General features: G+C 54.6%; 1 protein-coding gene across 3 annotated transcripts in view; it reads left to right on the forward strand.

The window, feature by feature from the left end:
• The window catches only part of USP31 (ubiquitin specific peptidase 31), a 31,907-nt gene extending 30,168 nt beyond the window's left edge, over positions 1 to 1,739 (forward strand). For 2 of the 3 annotated variants that reach the window (XR_005603117.1, XR_005603120.1), the window contains exons 17-18: positions 189 to 266; positions 732 to 1,739. The gene's annotated coding sequence lies outside the window, so the exon portion shown is untranslated. The remainder of the gene's footprint in view (positions 1 to 188; positions 267 to 731) is intronic. The other variant, XR_005603118.1, reaches the window with a different exon arrangement.
• The last annotated feature ends 15,822 nt before the right edge of the window (positions 1,740 to 17,561 follow it).

Consider the following 17,561-nt stretch of genomic DNA (forward strand, 5'->3'; position numbering starts at 1 on the left):
TGTTCCTGCCCTGCCTGCTCTGGGCCCAGGATGGGGGCACGGGCTGGGGAACTTCCCTGTGTGCCCCAGGGCTCCTTTGGGGAAACCAAACCCAGAGGCCTGGTTTTGGGCACAGACCTGTGTGCTGGGGAGGGGAGACACAGGCTCCTGCTTCCCCTGTGTTGTTCCTGATGCTTCTCTCTCCACAGACCATCAGTCCAGGTCCTGCAGTGCTCGGCCATGGTCCCGAGAGTGGGTGTGGGACCTGCACCAGAGTCCTTGTGCTGGTGAGTCTGGTCTGTGAGCCCCAGAGCAGGGGGGTGTGATCTGGTTCCTCTTTGGAGTTTGAGGGCTCATACAGGTAGAGGTGGGAGTCTTCCCTGTCCACCCATCCATGCCTCGTGTTGGGACTCAGCCCCCCACGTGAAGGGGCTTGTGGGCTTCTCAGCACGAGCAGTCCCCTGCCACCCCCAGCCCCATCTATGCCTGCTGCCACACACAGGAGTGAGACCAAACTCCAAACAGGAGGGACACATGGACCCAGGTCCTATGGCATTTGGGGCCATGAGACCCCCAGCCAGATCCCGACACCTCCAGGAGACCCTCAGGCCACCCCTGCCTACAACATGGCCAAAGGTATTGAGGACAGGGGTGGCCTGAGGGGCTTCTGCCTGTTCCCTTCTTACCACCACCAGAAGCTGGAGGCTTGAAGCTCCTCCAGCTCTGTCCTAATTAAAGACTTTTTCCTTTAGCAGGGTGTGCAACGGTGACTCCAGACTTGGAGGAGAGTGTGGCTGCCTGATGGGAATGTGGATGGGCTGCTCCTGCTGCCACCCACCTCAGCCCAGCGAGGATGAGGATGGAGCAAGGCAGAAGGAGGACAGGCTGCTGCTCCTGGGTGCTGAATGGAAAACCTCTGACCTTGGTGGATTGTTTCCAAGTGAGCCAGCCCCTGGGCTGAGAGAGCTGCTCCAGCTGCCATGCTGCAGGCACCAGCCCCTGCTGGGCTGCCCAGTCTCAGGGCAAACAGGCACAAAAGGCTTTAGCGATCCCGGGTGTCCTCAGGGCGGAAGAATGGAAAGTCGCGTGCCTCCACTGCGGACTCTGATCCTCCTGCTCCAGTGAGCCCTCGGATCAGTGCATCAGGGGCTGGGTTGGGCTTCACAAACTCACTTTTCAACACAATTTTTGATACTCATGGCTTCTTTTTCTCTTTCCTCCTCCATGCATATTTTTGCAGGAGGGGACTCTTGCAACAGGTGAGCAGCACTGTCAGTGTATGCCCCATGCCCCTTTGGTGCTCACCAAAGTGGAAGCTGTCAGTGAATCCCTCTTGTTCCCCAAATCTCCAGATTGGTTGTCCTGATCTCCCCTTGCCTGGCAGTGGTTACAGAAATGGTGATGTTGGTGGGTTTATCAACAGCTGTGCTGTATCGCCCCTTGCCTGCATGGGTCCCTGGGCATTGGGGGACACATGGCCCCTGCCAGGCCCTGCCATGCAGCCTTGGTCTGTGTTTCCATCCATCCTGCTGGGAATGGTGAGCTGGAGCTGAGCCCCTGGGTGCTGGGCCGAGGAGCTGGTTGCTGCCGTGGCCAGTCACGCACATGAGTCCCACCCCTACCATGTACCAGAGCACTGCTTCACATCTTGTGTAGAAATGGGGATGGCAGATGTTGTATTAAATCATGGGGTCATCATTTATTTATAGGTGATTACATTAAAGAGAGATTAATATAGCCAAAGGCTTTGCAGAATTAGAGTTAATGTACTTGTGTTTATTGTATTTGCCAACATTTCTCCAATCCAGCTGGGGTTTTCTGGCCACAGGATTTAACAGAGCCCACTGCCATCCTCCAGCCTATCTGGGAGGGGGGTGAGAGGTCCATGGAAAACACTTGAGAACTTTGATCTTCGAGTGATCAATTCTATTGCCTCCCATTTTCTGAGGGTCCGTGGCAGGCGCTTGGTGCGTGGGCAGGGCAGGACTTGGCAATGCTTAGAGTGGGGGTGGGAGGGGAGCCTGGGGTTGGGGCTCCCAGATGTCTCTCCTGGGCTGGGATTATGCTGTGTTTAACTGGGATTAGATTACTGCAGAGCTGGGCACGGATTTCTGACACCCTGGGGAGGTGGGTGTGTCCCTGAGGAGCACCGGTGGGGTGGGGGGTGTGTGTGCCTGGTGTTCCCTTGGTCCCTGTGCCCCCGGAACCTGGTCTGGGGCTGGCAGTCCCCTGTCCCATGAGCTGTAGGTTGCCTGCTGCCAGCTCAGGGGGCACCAGTGGAGCTCCCCTGCTGATGGATGAACCAAAGGAGCCAAGAACACCCTGTGTTTGGCTGGAGGAGCCAAACCACATGGGCTTGGGAAAACCACCATGGGAATGGTTACTGGTTATGCCAGTCAGGACTGAGGGTGCACAGGGTGGATGTGCGAATCCCTGCTGTTGCCTGGTGGAACACCTGCCTGCCTCTGAGAGCCTGAAAAAACCCAAGCTTTGGGAGGCCATCAATAAATTGTAACACATTAGGCACTGTCACCCCTACCCCTGGACTCTTAAATTTTGCTCTAATTGGAGTATTGCTTTTCCTTCCTCAGCACTTTTTCCCCTCGGCCAGGTATCGATCCTGACTCTGTGGGGATCTGGCTAACAGTTGGCAATTTATGGGAACATAAAACTAGTCCATCGTAGAGCAAAAACCCAACTTTTGATAAGAAATTGTGACATCAGCCTCTGGCTGATTCCAAGATGGATTTACCATTTTACAGTGGGTCCCCAGGGTGGGGGTGCAGGGGCTATTAGAAAAGGGAAAGGGAGCCATTGGGGGAAAGGGACCATTAGAAGCCTCTTGGGCTGGGCCACCTTGTGGGTAGGCAGGGGTGGCCTGAAGGGCTTTTGAAGATGTGGGGGTCTCTTTTCTGGTCTCCTGTGCCCCTTCTCATGGTGGTTGAGGATCTGGCTGGGGTCCCCTGATCCCACAGGACCTGGGTTCATAGTATGTCCCCTCCTGCCTGGAGCTTGGTCTCACTGCTGTGGGTGACAGGAGCTGGTGGGCAGCAGGCTGGGCTGGGGCAGGGGGTGGCAGGAGACTGCTGGCAGTGGAGGGGTCTGGTGCTGGGCAACCTCCCCAACTCTTTGACGTGTCTTCGCTCCAGCTCCCCCAGCCCCTTTGCTGCTCTCCTCTGGTGATGGATGCTGGTGGCCTTGCGGATTGAGGCTGGTTGTGGATTCCTGGACCTGTGGGTCCTTATCCCGCTGGTGTGTTCCTGCAGGTTTGGGGGAGTGGGGCCCCTGGGGAGCAGGTCCCTGGGATTAGGAGGCGGCTGGCACTCTCAGCCCAGCTCCAGCCCCAGGAGGAGCTCCTGAGCATCCCATTACTCCCAGCCCAGCCACCCCTCTCTCACAGCCTGCAGACGGACACACTGTGTCACGCAGCGCCAGGGCGTGTTGTGTTGGGCGTCCCGGTGCTGTAACAGCTGTTCTCCCCGCCATTTGCTGCCGTCTAATTGTGGTTTTATTTAAATGAGTCTAAATTGTCTGGGAATACATTAGCTCACTGTCTCCCTGTGGCTCACACTCTATGGATGTGAGTGCTCTGCAGTCGGGAGCACTCGCGCTCCCCTTTTTAATCTTGCGGAACCGGCTCCCTGGAGAGCGGGTGCATTTCCTAACAGCGTTAACGAGTTGCCAGAGCTGGGGTCAGATTGTCCTGGCCGTGGTAATGGGGGCCGGGGGAGCTCGCCCAGCGTCGCTCCACAGCTCTGTGCTCCAGACTGTAAATAAAGCCGTGTCCGCTGGTGCTACCGTGAATCCCTTTGCTCCTTTAGCAGGCAGAGTGTGCGCATTGCAAAGCAATTCCTGGAGCCCCTATGACAGTCTTTAAGCATTTTAATGTTTTGTGAATGATTTATTGAGGGTAACGAGTAGATGATAGACTGCATTTCAAGGTGTTGATTATCTATTAGAGCTCATGTTGAAGGCGTCTGCACTGACGGGCTGCTGCCAAGCAAGGCAAGTGCAACCGATCTGCTGTGTTACAGGAGGGGTCAGCACCCCCTGCCACAGCTTGGAGATAATCCAGTGCCCCGCTCGCTGCTCTGGTGACATCGGTAAATACCTGCCCCTGGCCGGGTGGTGCCGATCCTGCCCATGGAATCAGAGCTCCTGTCATGCCTGGTTAGGAGGAACTTGGTGGTGGATCCCCCCAGTGCTGGATGGGTTCATGGGCTGTGCCATCACCTCTGCAGAGCCCCTGGTCTCAGGGCGGGAGATGGGCAGGTGCTTCACTGATTTATGAAGTGATTTGTATTGTGGGGCCAGTCGTGCCACCAGGTGCTTCCCCACTCCATGCATCCCCGTGGACTCCACAGTCCCAAGGTGTTGGCTGTGGGGCACGAAGCTCTTTGCACTCCACGGTGCTGGCTTTGATTCTCTTTCACACCTTTTGCAGTTGGTGCTGCCCATCCCACTGTGGCACAGCCAAGCTTGGGTCAAGAGGGAGCCGGCCCTGTGGGCTCAGGGTGATGGTGACTGGGACATTGTCCCCTGGGTACCCCTTGCTCTGCTGGGGGGGCGGCCGCCACTGCAGGGAGGGCAGGAGCTGTGCTGGCTTCATTACAGTGAGATTAATGCTGGTTATTGGGAGTTTTTATCACCTCAATGTTTCCTCTCAGCTCCTGAAACCAGCTTCAGCCCGGATTTATTACCTGGCAAATAAATACAAGTGCAGGTTTATTTTGCTTCCTTGTTCATCAGAAAGGAATGAAAATGTAAGCAAAATATTAAAAATAAAATAGACTCCGTTTTTCTTTAATTGACCTTTGATTTTTAACGTAATACCTTCCCCATGTTGCTGCTTCAGCCTTTAATTTCTCTCGGTGAAGTGGCTGTGTTCAATGATTCATTCTGTCCTGAGGCAAAGCACACACTGTAATTGGTTTTTAACTTCCTGGAATGTCAAAGCTAGGATTGAAATTTTACGTATCACACCACCAATTCAATACTGGCTTTAATAATAATGTTGCAGAAAGGAAAGCAGATTTACAGCTGTAGAAAAATGTAATCAAATTTTGAGCCTGAATGCAGTAAGTCCAAATGCTAGTTTTCATTTGGAAACTTGTTAGATAAATGTGACATCACCTGAGTGGTTCCCAGCTCATTTCTGCTTCTCCGTGCCACAGCCGGGGGAGCTTGGAGGGCTGGGAAAACGGGGGGAGCTGCGGGTCCGCTGCTGCTGGCGCTGCCCCGGGGAGGGGCTGCCGGCTGCCCCGGGGTACAGGTGCCCCTCGTCAGTCCCTGGGACCGGCTAGGGGGAAGCACACGGCCGGAGCCCCTCGCGATGGCATCGGCCCGAGGGAGCCGCGCTGCCGCCGGGATGCTGCTGGGGGAAACACCCCCACGGCACTGCAGACACAAACACGCAATCGATTTTGGCCAGTTAATGTCTGATAAAAACTAATAGCCCTCCTCTCCCTTTCTTATTACCGAATGACCTCCAGCGATCCATTAGTTTAACAAATGATATGCGAACGTTCAGCATGGCTAATGGCTCTGGATTAAACCCACTGACACCTAATTCATCAGCGTGCCCGCGCCACTGTGCCTATTGTGCCGCACTCTCCATCACCACCGCGTTCCCACAGCACCCGTCAGCGTGTCCCTGGCACCCCGCGTGCAGCTGGGCACTGTGGCCCCGTGTCTCCTCCGTGCTGTGTCCAGAGCCGCCGGTGCTGGGCTGGACCCGCAGCCCCGCGGTGCTTGGTGCCGGTGCCCCGTGCTTGGTGCCTCCGTGCATCGCCCCGCTCCAGCGCCCGCCCTGCTGCCCGCAGCGCTGCGCTCCCTGCTCTCTGCTAGGATGCCCTAAAAAGCTAACTAAGCTGAAATTATTTTCTTTCCTTGGAAAAGCCTTTAAATAATGTATTGCCCTCACTTGCTGTTACTGAGTGTTTTAAAAATCCAGGGAACTTTTCCTTCTCACTTGTGTGTTGCATCTGTTTGTTGTAGGGTGTGAATCACCCTTGGGAGGATCATTTGAAATTCCATCTCAAGGCCAGTGCCCTGGCCGAGGGTGTGGCTGTACCTGTGCCCCCAGGTGCATCCCTTGTGGGGAGTAGGAGCTCAGGCTGAAATCCAACCCAGGGTACTTCAGAGGAGTTGTTTCCCAGCCACCCGGGTGCCCTCGGTCCTGGCCAGCCCCATAGCTCCTGTCTTGCTTTTGGATGGCAGCAAATTGCAAACAGGCCATGGAAACACCAAGAGCAGCGAGGGAAGCATTTCCATTCCTGCACCAATATTGGATGGATCATGATGTACTCTGTGAGATTTGAAATATTATAACCAAAATATGCCCTCTATTTCCCAGTCTATCAGGGCTCCAGCGCTCGTGTCTTGTTACACGGTGCTCCCTCAGGCCGGTGCTCCTGGTTCATTGGATGGAACTCATGGATTTGAACCTCTTTCCCTGTCTGGCTGAGCAGCCAAACTCATTTGCTACCTGAATTTCACAAGAAAGTAAGCTCTCCAAAGGGTTAAGGAAGGTGTGGAACTAGGTAAATGCTGGACCTGTTAGAAACTCTTCCATAAAGTTCCGGCCAGACTTCCTCTTTTCCCTGAAGTGACCGTATTTTTGAATCATGTTTCCATGTGTCCATCCCAGCAGCACTGCTCCCCTGGCCCACCCGGTGCAGAGTGACGACTTCAGGAGGCCCCAGCAAGGTGATGGAACTTTCTGGGGGCTTGTGGTCCCCTAGACTGGAGGGCAGGAGTGTCTTGCTACTTGCAGGGCTAGGGCTGGCTGGGTATGTGCTGTCTCCAGCCTGCTGCTACTGCTGTTCACCCCATGTGCGGGAATGCAACTGGGAGAGCATAGCACATCCCCGGCTGCTTTGCGTGGTTGGCCTCTGTTAAGCTGCTGCTGTGCACATGCTGGCACAGCCCCAGGGTCTGTGTGCTCCCCAGAGCAGGAGTCTCCATGCTGGCTGCTCTGGAGCACGTCTCTCCTTGGAGCCGCTCGCATGATCATCCTCTTGTACCTCCTCCCCAATGCATTCCTACTTTGAGAATTCAGCCTCAAGCCTCTCACTTTAAGGGACTGCTTAATTTTTAAACCCTTGTTACCAGAGCTGGTAGGTGGCAGGGTCTGAATGGGATTTGGGGAGCCATAGGAAAGAGATGGAAGGTGAGAAAAGGGGGGAGCTGCTCACTGGTGGCCTCTGTCCCCTGACACAGTGGGTTCTGCTCTCACTGACTTAGGACAACACAGCAAAGGAGCCTACTTTGCAGAAATTGAGGAAAACCCCATTGGGCATATATTTTTTCACAAGGCTTGCAACATTCTGTCTTGATTTGATGCATTTCACCCAACTCAGCCCAAGATCAAGCCACTGAAAATAAACCTAATGTCTTTGGAAGGAGATGGAAAACAGCAGGGATGACAGAGCTCGCACCCTTAGGCCAGTGCTGGCAGGGCAGGCAGGGCACTGGTGATACCCTGATGGAGTCACCCTCTGCCATGCTGCTGCCAGGTCCTGCTGCCACAGCCCCATGGTCCCTGAGCTCCCAACCTGGTTCCTGGAGCAGAGGGCTCAAGAGTGGCCTCCAGGGTCTGAGGGGAAAAGCTCCCAGCCCTGTTTGCAGTGAAGAAAGCTGAACAGCCCCAGAGACAGTGGGGAGAAGGATGAGAAGGGCCCCGCAGTCTTGCTCCCACCTCACAGTGCTCCATCACCCTTGGCATGTGCCTGGTGGCTCTGGATGGCTGCTGGGGAGACTTCCCTGGGCTCATGGATTGTTCCTCCCAGCCAGCTGCCAGTGCTGGCAGCAGGATGGCACCAACTCCAGCTTCGGCCCAGCTCCTTCCTGCAGAGCTCGTGCAGGAGCCCCAGCCTCACTGGTGCTCTTGGCAGTGCCGGCTGAGCCAGGTGCTGCAGCACAGGGGCCAGTCCCTATTGATTTCGATGGTTGCTAATGGTCTTTTTCATACAATAAGAGGGTTTTGTGGGAAGAACTTAATCCACTCCTATCACTGGGTGAAATTGTACTGCTCACTACTCAGATTTCCAGGACGTGAGCTACTTTAATAGCAGAGGGAGTTTTATCTAATACATTTAATGCTCCAATATTTTTATGGCATGACAGGTACTAATTGCACTGCTGCAGTACCAGGAGTGCGGGAGGCCATGGGTCTGCTGGGTGTGAGGGAGCTGTTCTGGCACATGGTGGCTTGTGGGCACCTTGGCAGTGTGACTGTCACTGTCACCAGTTGCTGTGCTGAGCCCCAATAACCAATGCAGGTTATTGAGGTGATGATGAGGCTGGTGCTGGAGATGATGGAAATGCAGGGAACAGGAACTTGGTGTTCCCCAGGGGCATTTTTTTGTCTTGCCTCTCTGCAGCAGTGCTGCTCTTGCTGCTGGACAGTTGGGTTGGGGCCAGGGGCAAAGCCTCATGTCAGGCGGGGGTGACAGAGGTGACACCTTTTGGAACAAGGGATGCCAGGGCAGGGTCAGGTCCCATGCACTTCAGGATGTGCTCTCCTGCAGGGCAGGCAAGGCATGCTCAGGGCAGGCAGGGCGTGCTGACAGGGCGATGCAGATGTGCCTGTGTTGCAGGACACGCTCACCTTGCCACGCATGTTGGCACGTGCCAGCCCAGACCTCTGCCAGCTGTGCTCGAAGCAGCTGGGCCCAGCTCTCTCCTTGTGGCCGGGAGCAGAGCTCGGGGTTGGCTTGTGCAGGGGTGGAGATGTGTTCTGCCTTTGAACTAAGTGTGCAGAAATGTCTAATGGACTGTGATGGCCAGGATCAAAGGTTAGGAAATTTCTCAGTGTAACTTATGTAAATGAGGACTAATGAGGTTTTCATGATTACCTTTAATTAGCTTTTCCACAAGTGGCAGTGGTTGATACGGCGTGAGCCGGGACAGGTGGCACACACAGGTATGTGCACAACCAAGCACCTTCGTTAAAAACATTTTTAAAAAATGAATATGCAAGATGCAAATTATCTATCAAATGCTCAAGAAGAAGATTTCAAGTGGGAAAAAAAGGCACAAGGAAAGCAGCAGCTCTGCAAGCCCTCCAGGGACTGTGGTGCGCAGAGCAGCAGGGTGGGCTGTGCCACATGTGCCAGTTATGCCACAGGAGACACGTCTGTCCTCAAGGCTGTGGGGGGCATGGCTGTCCCCATGGCTGTCCCACACGGGCGAGGCTGGGGTGGCCCCAAGCAGGCAGCCATGCTCAGTGTCTGGTGGGGACATCCCTGCAGCTGGGATCCTGTGGTCACAGGGGATTTCCAGAGAATGCTCCATCAGTGTGGCCGCAGTACTTGGTGTCCCCTCTTTCCCTGCTGCATCTAACCCTGGCAGCGTCGCCTTCTGCTCTGCTCATGCTGTGCAGAGCATGGTGAGGATGAAGGGACACGTGCCAGCTCTGAGCTGTGCCGGGTTGAAGGGGTGAGCTGTGGTGGGTGCTGGGCATGTGGCAAGTACAGTGCTGCTGCTGGGTGCTGCTGCAGGGCCCTGGGCAGCCTGACCCTAAGAGAGGGTTTTAAACCAGAGTCAGAAGCGGCTCCCCTTGGAGCTTCCCTCTTGATCCTGAAGAGCTGGAGCATGGTGTCGGGTGGGAGGAGAACATATACGAAGAGACAGCAGAGTGAGTGAGTGAGATGACTTGGACAACTGCATCCAATTAGCCTGACATTAATCCTGGGCAAACATGTGGAAAAATCACTGCAAAATTCAATTAATGGGAGATTTAGAGCCTGGGAATATAAATTCATGCCTGTCAGCGTGGTTGAGCAGAAGTAGGTCTTGTCAAACCAACCTGATTTCATTCTTTGATGAGGTTCTGAGTTTGGCGGTGGCACAGAAATGGCCTGTGCTTCCCTCAGTGCCACAATGCCCTGGGGAAAAAGTGATGAAAATGGATTAGAATGCAGGACTGAGGAAATGGAAGGGAAAGTCTTGTTCTGCAGCTGGGTGGTGATGGCAGTGTCTCCCTGGAGAGCTCTGGCCTGGTCCAGGTGTGAGACCAGTGGTGCCGTGGGGCTCGGTGCTTGGGCAGTGTGAGTGGAGGAGAGACACAAGCACTGCTCCTGCTCTCTGGGCAGGGAATCACCCGCTGGCATGGGAGCAAGCACTCCCCTCCCCACAGCACTGGCTCTCTGGGGAAAATGTGCATGAGCAGAAAATGTCAAGTTTGCTTTATTTATCCAAACTATTATGTCAAAATGATTCTGAGTGTCACGAAAGCAGCAGAAACTCTGCCCAAATCTCTGGTGCCCTGGCAGGAGCTCCCATGGTGCAGGTGGCATGTCATGGCCAGAGCACTCGGCGCCCCATGCCTGGGCACCCACTGGTGCTGCCTGGATGGAGGATGCTGCCTGTCCCATGCTGCCTGGGAGGATGACAGGCAGCTGGGCTGCAGGGACCGCTTGGCTCCAGCACCGCCACTAACTTTTCCAATTTCCCTCTGGAAATTGTTTCTGTCAATATTTTAATTTCATTTGGGCTGAGCAGGTGGAGCAAAGGCAACGCATCCTGAGCAGATCATTTGTCTCCTGATCTGAATCTCGGTGGGGACCCATCATATGACAGGAAGCCTGCAGCTCCTCATGGATGCAACCAGGAAACTGCTGGGAGGATGGCCAGAGCAGGAGGGGACCAAGCCCCACTGCCCCCTGCCCCCAACACCCTGCTGCAGGGCTGGGCTCTGGGGCAGACACACAGGCAGGGACCCACTGGTCCTTCCTATGGGGCCACCACACTCCCCCAGTGTCACCATGGGAGCCCCATCAAGGCTGGAGCCTGGCTCAGCAAAGCCCCACATGGCAGAAAGTGCCAGTGGTGGCAATGGTGGGGGTGATGGAGCACTGAGGCCACGGAGAGTGGGAAGCCCCTTGTGTCTCTGCGCTCCCAGGTGCCTCCAGGTGCTATCCCTGCAGTGAGGTTTGTCTGGGGAGAGAAACAAGGTCTAACCAGATGGTGGGGCTAATAAATTGCCCAGGAAAAGCAAACTGGTACATGCAGCTCGCGTTTTCTCCGTGTCTCCATTGCAAAGTGCCAAAAGAAATCTGTCTCAGGAATTATTTCAGAGAGGGTAATTTCTGTTTCCCAGTTGCTGTCATACATTAGAAATATCTGAAATGCCTCCGGTTGGTTTCCAGTGGTGAGGAGCAGCCAGGGGCTGCCATGGATGAGAAGCACTAAAAGAAAATAAATTAGCCTCTTGCACTCAGCCCTTCTCACCACTGAACCACGAGTGACGAGCAGCTGCTGCTTAAGTAACGACCAGAATAATGAGCAGAATAAGATTCACAAGGGAATATCAACTCTGAGAAATAACATTTTCTCCCCCTTTTGAAGTTTGCCCTGGCAGCCCTTGTCCTGGCGTGGAGGTGAGCCATGGCCTGTTGGAGCTGGGGAGGGGTGTGGTGCATCCTCTGCCCCACACCACCAGTGCCAATACTCTTCCCTTCCTTTCCCCTCATGCCAGTCTGTCTCTTCCTGGCCTAGCCAGGTGTAAACCCCCTGTGCTTCCCATAACCACCCCTGCAGCCAGGGGAACCGGCAGCACTGACACTGGTCACTGCACTGCAACAGTGCTCACTCCCACACACTCACCCCAGCTCTGCAGCCAGGGAAGAGCCTGAGCAGATGGGACAAGGTCACACTGGACTCTGAACTAAGCTGTGTGTTTGCAGCCAGGCTGGCCCAAGTTAATTTAAGAAGGTAGCTGGAGCAGCCAGAGCTTGTTAGTGGCCATGAGTGAGTCCCTGCAGCCCAGCACAGGGGTGAGGGGAGCCCCTGGCACCAAGATCCCCTCTGGCAGCTCCTTGGGCACCATGAGCCCATCTGTCCCTTGGGCTTGTCCTGCTGCTGTTCTGTATTTCCCAAAGCCAAGTGGGTGTGTTTGTCTAGCTTATAACAGGAACTACCCAGTTCTGAGCCCTGCTGTGTTGGAATGAGTGTTTTGAGGAAGCTCATCCCTCTGAAGATGTAAACCAGCAGCACTCCTGTATTTCAATTCCTTTATCTCCTCTGGTTGGCTGAGTCATCCAGGGATCATTCCCCTGACATATAGCTTCATGTGTATACAATCACCACTGTACAGGGCTGCAGTTTGGAGACAGTGCCTCGTTTCCCAGTGGTGATTAATGACGATAATCTTCCCTCCCACTGAGCCTCTCAGGTACCTGTTGCAGTCACCATCCCCACAGGCTACGTGTGCACTTAATGTGCCACCGTCAGGAAAACTACACATCCTTCTGCTGAAAAAGACATAGAACAAACCTAAATGGGTCTGTAAGTCTTTGTCTTGTTTCCCTGCAACACCCATTTCCACCTGTCCCACACTGGTGAGCAACAGGGAAGCAGCCGTTTTGATGTGCTCTCCCTAAGGGAAATACTGCTCTACCTTCACCTTAAACTTTCCTGTGGGTGTGATGAATCCACAGAGTGGCTGGTGCTGATGGGGCTGTGCTCCCACCCGTGCAGTCCTGGCAGTGCTGTGGGCAGGGTGGCAGCCACTGCCTCAACCGGCAGGTGCAGAGCATCCTGCCCTGGATGGTGACAATCACTGCAGAGGCCTTGGGGACAGGTGCCACCGTGCTTGGCTGGTCTGAGGGAAAGAGCCACCCCAGCAGCTCCACTGGCACCACATGCCACCAGCTGCTCGTGCAGGGCTGTGAGGCTGCGGGTGGGACAATCCCTTGGCTGATCCCATGGAGCTGTGAGGCTGCAGGTGGGATGATCCCTCACCTGCTCCCCCGGACAAGATGCCGTTAGCAGTGGAGTGGCTATTGCACTAATAATTTGGACTTGCACTTTAGCCAGGGCTGCTGGTCCCAGAGAGGCAGCCCTTTGGTAGAGGCAGCCCTTGGTAGAGTCTCTGCCTTGACAAGCTGCAAGCGCAGGAGTGGGGGCATTAAAATGCTTGTGTTGATCTGGCAGGGACAGCTCTGGGACAATGACAGGCAATGATTTGCTGGGAAAAAGGGAAATGACAATATTCTCCATCAACATTATTACAGGGCTGTGCCTCTGGGTGGACAACCCAAGAGCTGCAAGGAAGACTTTAATTTCCTTTTTCTCCTCAAGGAGAGCTAATGGCATTTAGTGCAGCTCTGGCCACCAGCCACCCAGGCATTGAGCCGCTGGGGCACCAAGCACCCTGTGTGCCACACCAAGCACATGGCAGTGCTGAGGTGATTGTCCCTGGCTGGGACTGGGCTGGCGGCGGGTGAGGTGCCCCCCTGCTCCACTCAGTTCTGCAGAGACACAGCACATCTGAATGAGCTTGTCAAATGAAATTTTCTGTCTGGTTAGAAATGGATTTTCAAGCTCCTCGCTCACATGTAAACATTTTTAGTGGTCCCCAGCCAAATCAGAGCCAGCAAGAGCAAACATCAGCCTGAGCAGACCCAGTCCCTGCAGGAAAATCACCGTCCACAGAAGGAAACCAAATGCATGATGGCTTCAAAAGGCATCCATTAAAGTTGTGTTGAAGTGATTCATGGTGCTGGTAGTTAGACTTTAATTAGATCTTAATCACGTAATTTTATCTTTGTTTTAGAGATTAGAGCTTAATGACTGGATTGGTCTCATAACAGTGCTGTGACTAAACACAGCACTGTCACATGGCAGTTCTGTGGCAGGCAGAGATGGGGCTGAGAGCATTAGCCTCTTTGGGTGTTTTAAATAAAATTAGTGTATTTTAAATAAATAAAGAAATTTATTTAAAACACACTAATCCATTAGGACCTGCCAACACTCAGGGAAGGTGGAGAGGGAAGGAACAAAGAGGAGGGACCACAGAGCCTGGTGTGAGCCCGGGCACTGGCTGCCTGGCTGCCACCATCGCCATGCCTGGCCAGAGGTCCATGGTGTGTGACAAGGAGAGATGGATTGTTTCAGCTGTCAGGTTGGATCCTTCACAGGATTAGCAGCAGAGTAACTCACCTCAGTCCCTCCTGGGCACTTTCCCTCCTGTGTTGCTGTTTTGGGCATCCACTCACTTGTGGCACGGGGCTGCTGTGCCCTGCAGTGTATGCGGATGGACACAGGGATGAACATGGCCTGAATGGCGATGGCAGTGGGGACCATCCCTCTACTAACATGCATGAACCCTGGACATGTGTCCCAGGAGGGGATTTTCCTCCCTTGCAGCTGTGGGATCTGTCAATATCAGTCAATAGCTGCCCTGCCTTGCATCCTGCTCTTCAGTTACTTTATTTTAGTTGAGTCCCACAGAATTGGTGCAGGTTTGCAGAATTAGTCCCTATGGGTGGCAGGTCTGGGACAATGCTGCCGAGCCACAGTCCAGCTCTCTGGGGCACAGAGCCCACCACCAGGGCTGCCCCTGGAGCTGGGATTCACCCATGCCTGGCACAGGGGCCATGTCCTGCAGCACATCCCTGGCAGCCACACCTGGCTGGGGATGCAGCAGTTCCATTCCAGTCTCAGCTTTTGCCTCTCTGAGCTCTCTGAGCTCTGCCTGGACCTCAGCTCTGCCTAGGGCTTGCCCCTGAGCTGCTGCAGGGAGGCGAAGTGGCAGCTCTGTGTCCCATGGTCTTGGTGCCACGGTGTCAGCTGCCCAAAGCCGAGCCAGCTCCATTGTCCTTGAGCCCTGCCCTGCCCTTGCTGCAATGGCAGCAGCCCCTTCCCACCTTCCCTTTCCTGCTTGATATGCCACAGGAGCCACTTGAACTCATTACTGTGGGAGATTATAGGTCCCCAGGTAATAACGAGTCTTCAGATAATTACAAACAGATTCTCTAATAGGAATGAACTCAGTTGAATCCATTCAGTCACTGGGTAAATATTTATCCCTAAGCTGTCCTTATCTCCAGCCACTGGAGCGTGCCGGAGACAGTTTGCTGTGCTCACACCGCGCTCGCTGCAGGAGCCAGCTGCGGGGAGCAGGGATGTCGTGAATGAGCATGTTAAGGTCCTTTAAAATCTTAAAACACTTACTCACAACAGGGGACCTGCACTGAACTGGCCTCATGCTGTGGCTCAGGGCTGGCTGGGACTCAGTATCACATGGTGTGAGCCCCACCAGCTCCCCTTTCCCTCTGGGAATGGGCAGCAGTGATCCCATGACCAGCCTGTGGTACCACTGTGGGGTCAGTGTTCCCACAGCGCTATGGGGAGCCCCAGCCAAGGTTAAAGTGCCTTTGATAGGCACTGTTGCAGCATCCTGGGGTGCGACACCCACCACCATCAGTTGGCAGAAGGTCACTTGGAAGCTGACACCCCACGGGCCCCACAAGCTGCCGGCACGGCCATTGTCAAGGGCCAGCCCCCACGGCCACCGGCAAGTGTCAGCCCCCTCAGCCGCCCGCCTGCTGTGAGTGCCAGTCCCCTGCTGCCGGCACCCACAGCCCTGGCTGTACAGGAGTCACTAATTGGACCAGCCGGCTAATTAGCTGTCAAGTAATGAATTATGCAGCGATGCAGTATTGATGCCATCAGGTCCTCTCGTTGCTGCGCTGCACCTGCTCGTGGAACACTGGGCAGGGCTTGGAGAGGAACTTGGAAAACTTTCAAAGCAAATGCAATGAGTCAATCCATTGTGAGCAGAGGCACATCACCGGGGAGCGGGCGCCGGGCTGGGCTGGCAGCCGCAGGCACAGCCGGCTCCTCCTCTGCACAGCTCTCGTTCCCCTGCGGACTTGTGCCCGCGGGCAGCTCCTGTGCCCTCTGAGTGCCAATGGGCAGGACAGCGGGGCTGGCGGGAAGGGAAGCACATTGGGAGTCAGAGGCTGATGGTATCTGGGAGTTCCGTGGAGATGACTTTTCCAGGAGAGGTTGAAGGGTTCCTGTGGAGAAGGGGAGGGCTGGCAGTGGGGCGCAGCCCCCAGAGCCTGTTGGTGAGCTGTGTTGTGGAGGGGAGCCTGCAGTGCGGGGGTCACCACGGGCATAGAGCCGGTACTAGGGACAGCCCCTCTGTGTCTCTGTGCTGCCCAGGCAGGCGGGTCCTGGCATCACTGGGTGACATCCAGCTGTACCCATAGAGCTGTACCCATCCAGCTGTACAGGGCAGCAGCGACAGAGCCCTGAGTCCAACCGGCCCCATGTACCTGTTCCTTGCTGCAGCCTGATGAAATAACAGGAAGAAACTTGACCTACTTGAACGTATCTGAATCCCAGCTACCCCTGAGCATCCATCATCTCCGAGGGGTTGGAGGTTTCTGTTAATGATCGCATTTATTTGCTGCCTGCTCTGTGTGCGCGGAAGGAGGTGTGTTAGGAGCACACTGCTGAGCATCACAGTGGGGGGACAGGGCTGGGAGTCCCCCACAGTCACTCCCAGGGCTCTGCCTCCTGCCAGTAAACATGGAGCCAGCAGTGAAATTGAATCAGATTAACTTAATAAGAAGTTAATCAAATTTTCTCGATGCTTACAGCACTGTGATCCTGCCTTGGTCAGAGGGATAAACAATACTACTTGTGCACCTGGAAATACGCATGGGGAGACACCGGAGTTACGGTGCTCCCAGGGCAGCTCCCACCTGGGTCAGGGTCTCCTCACCAAGAGACGGGCAGGGTGAATAACTAATGGGGACACTATGTCAAAGATAAGGTCCTTGACTGGGAGGTCCTGGGATGGTCCCAGTGGGGAGGGGGCCATTTTGGGAGGAGAGGCTGCTGCTAAGCAGGAGTGGTGCTGTGAGTCCCGTGGATGTTCCAGCGGCTCTGCTCTTCCTGGGCAGGGCACTTGCTGGTGATGTGAATGGGCCAGTGAAGGATTCCCTTGGCCCTGCCCGTCTCAAGAGCTCTTCAGCGCGAGTGGGATCAGGGACCACTTAAATCACATTCATTATGTTTAACTATTTATGAGATGATAAATATTAAACAGCTGCTCTCTGGGGTTCAGGCCTGAGTGAACCCATCAAAACACGGTGCACACAACGGCAGTGGCCGTGCTGTGGGGGCAGCCAGGGCCGCGGGATGTGCTGCGCCAGGGATGGCTGGGAACAGTTGCGTGACAGCCCTGAGAGCACAGGCTCTGTCTCCTGTCCCCTGGGTGGGGAGAACCCAGGCTGGACGAGCAGGGGGCTCCCTCTGGCAGCCCCTCTACTCAGCACCAGGTTACCAAACCAGCAGCACTCCATGTCCTCACCAAACCCTTCCATCCTCATCAAACCCCTCCCCTGCCTCCTTGGCATGCAGATTGCCTGCTTGGGGTTTTTTAAGCCATTTTTAAGAGCTCCTAATGTGCTCTGCATTTTCAGTGCAGCCCTTCCTGAGCCCTCATTTGCTCACCCTTTGGAAAGCTAATACTTGATTTAAGCACATTTCTGCTCCCTCCATTTGTAAGGACAAATGTAAAGTAATTGTTTGATATCGCAGCAGTTTCCTCAGGCTCCAGCTCTAATTTCCCACTAATACAGTATTGTCAGGAGGATCAATCTAACCTGGCACCTTCTGCCTCCTTGGAGTGGATTGGAAATAGCTTTTCTACTGCGAGGCTGGGATTTGTGAGTCTCACTGTGAGTGTTTTTCTCCTTTAAAGGAAAAATCATACAAGCAAATATCCCATTTTCCTGTCAATGGCCGTTAATTCCCGTCTCTCCCTCTACCTGCCCATA

The sequence above is a fragment of the Corvus cornix genome, chromosome 14 (genome assembly GCF_000738735.6).
Source record: "Corvus cornix cornix isolate S_Up_H32 chromosome 14, ASM73873v5, whole genome shotgun sequence".
NCBI lineage: Eukaryota > Metazoa > Chordata > Aves > Passeriformes > Corvidae > Corvus > Corvus cornix.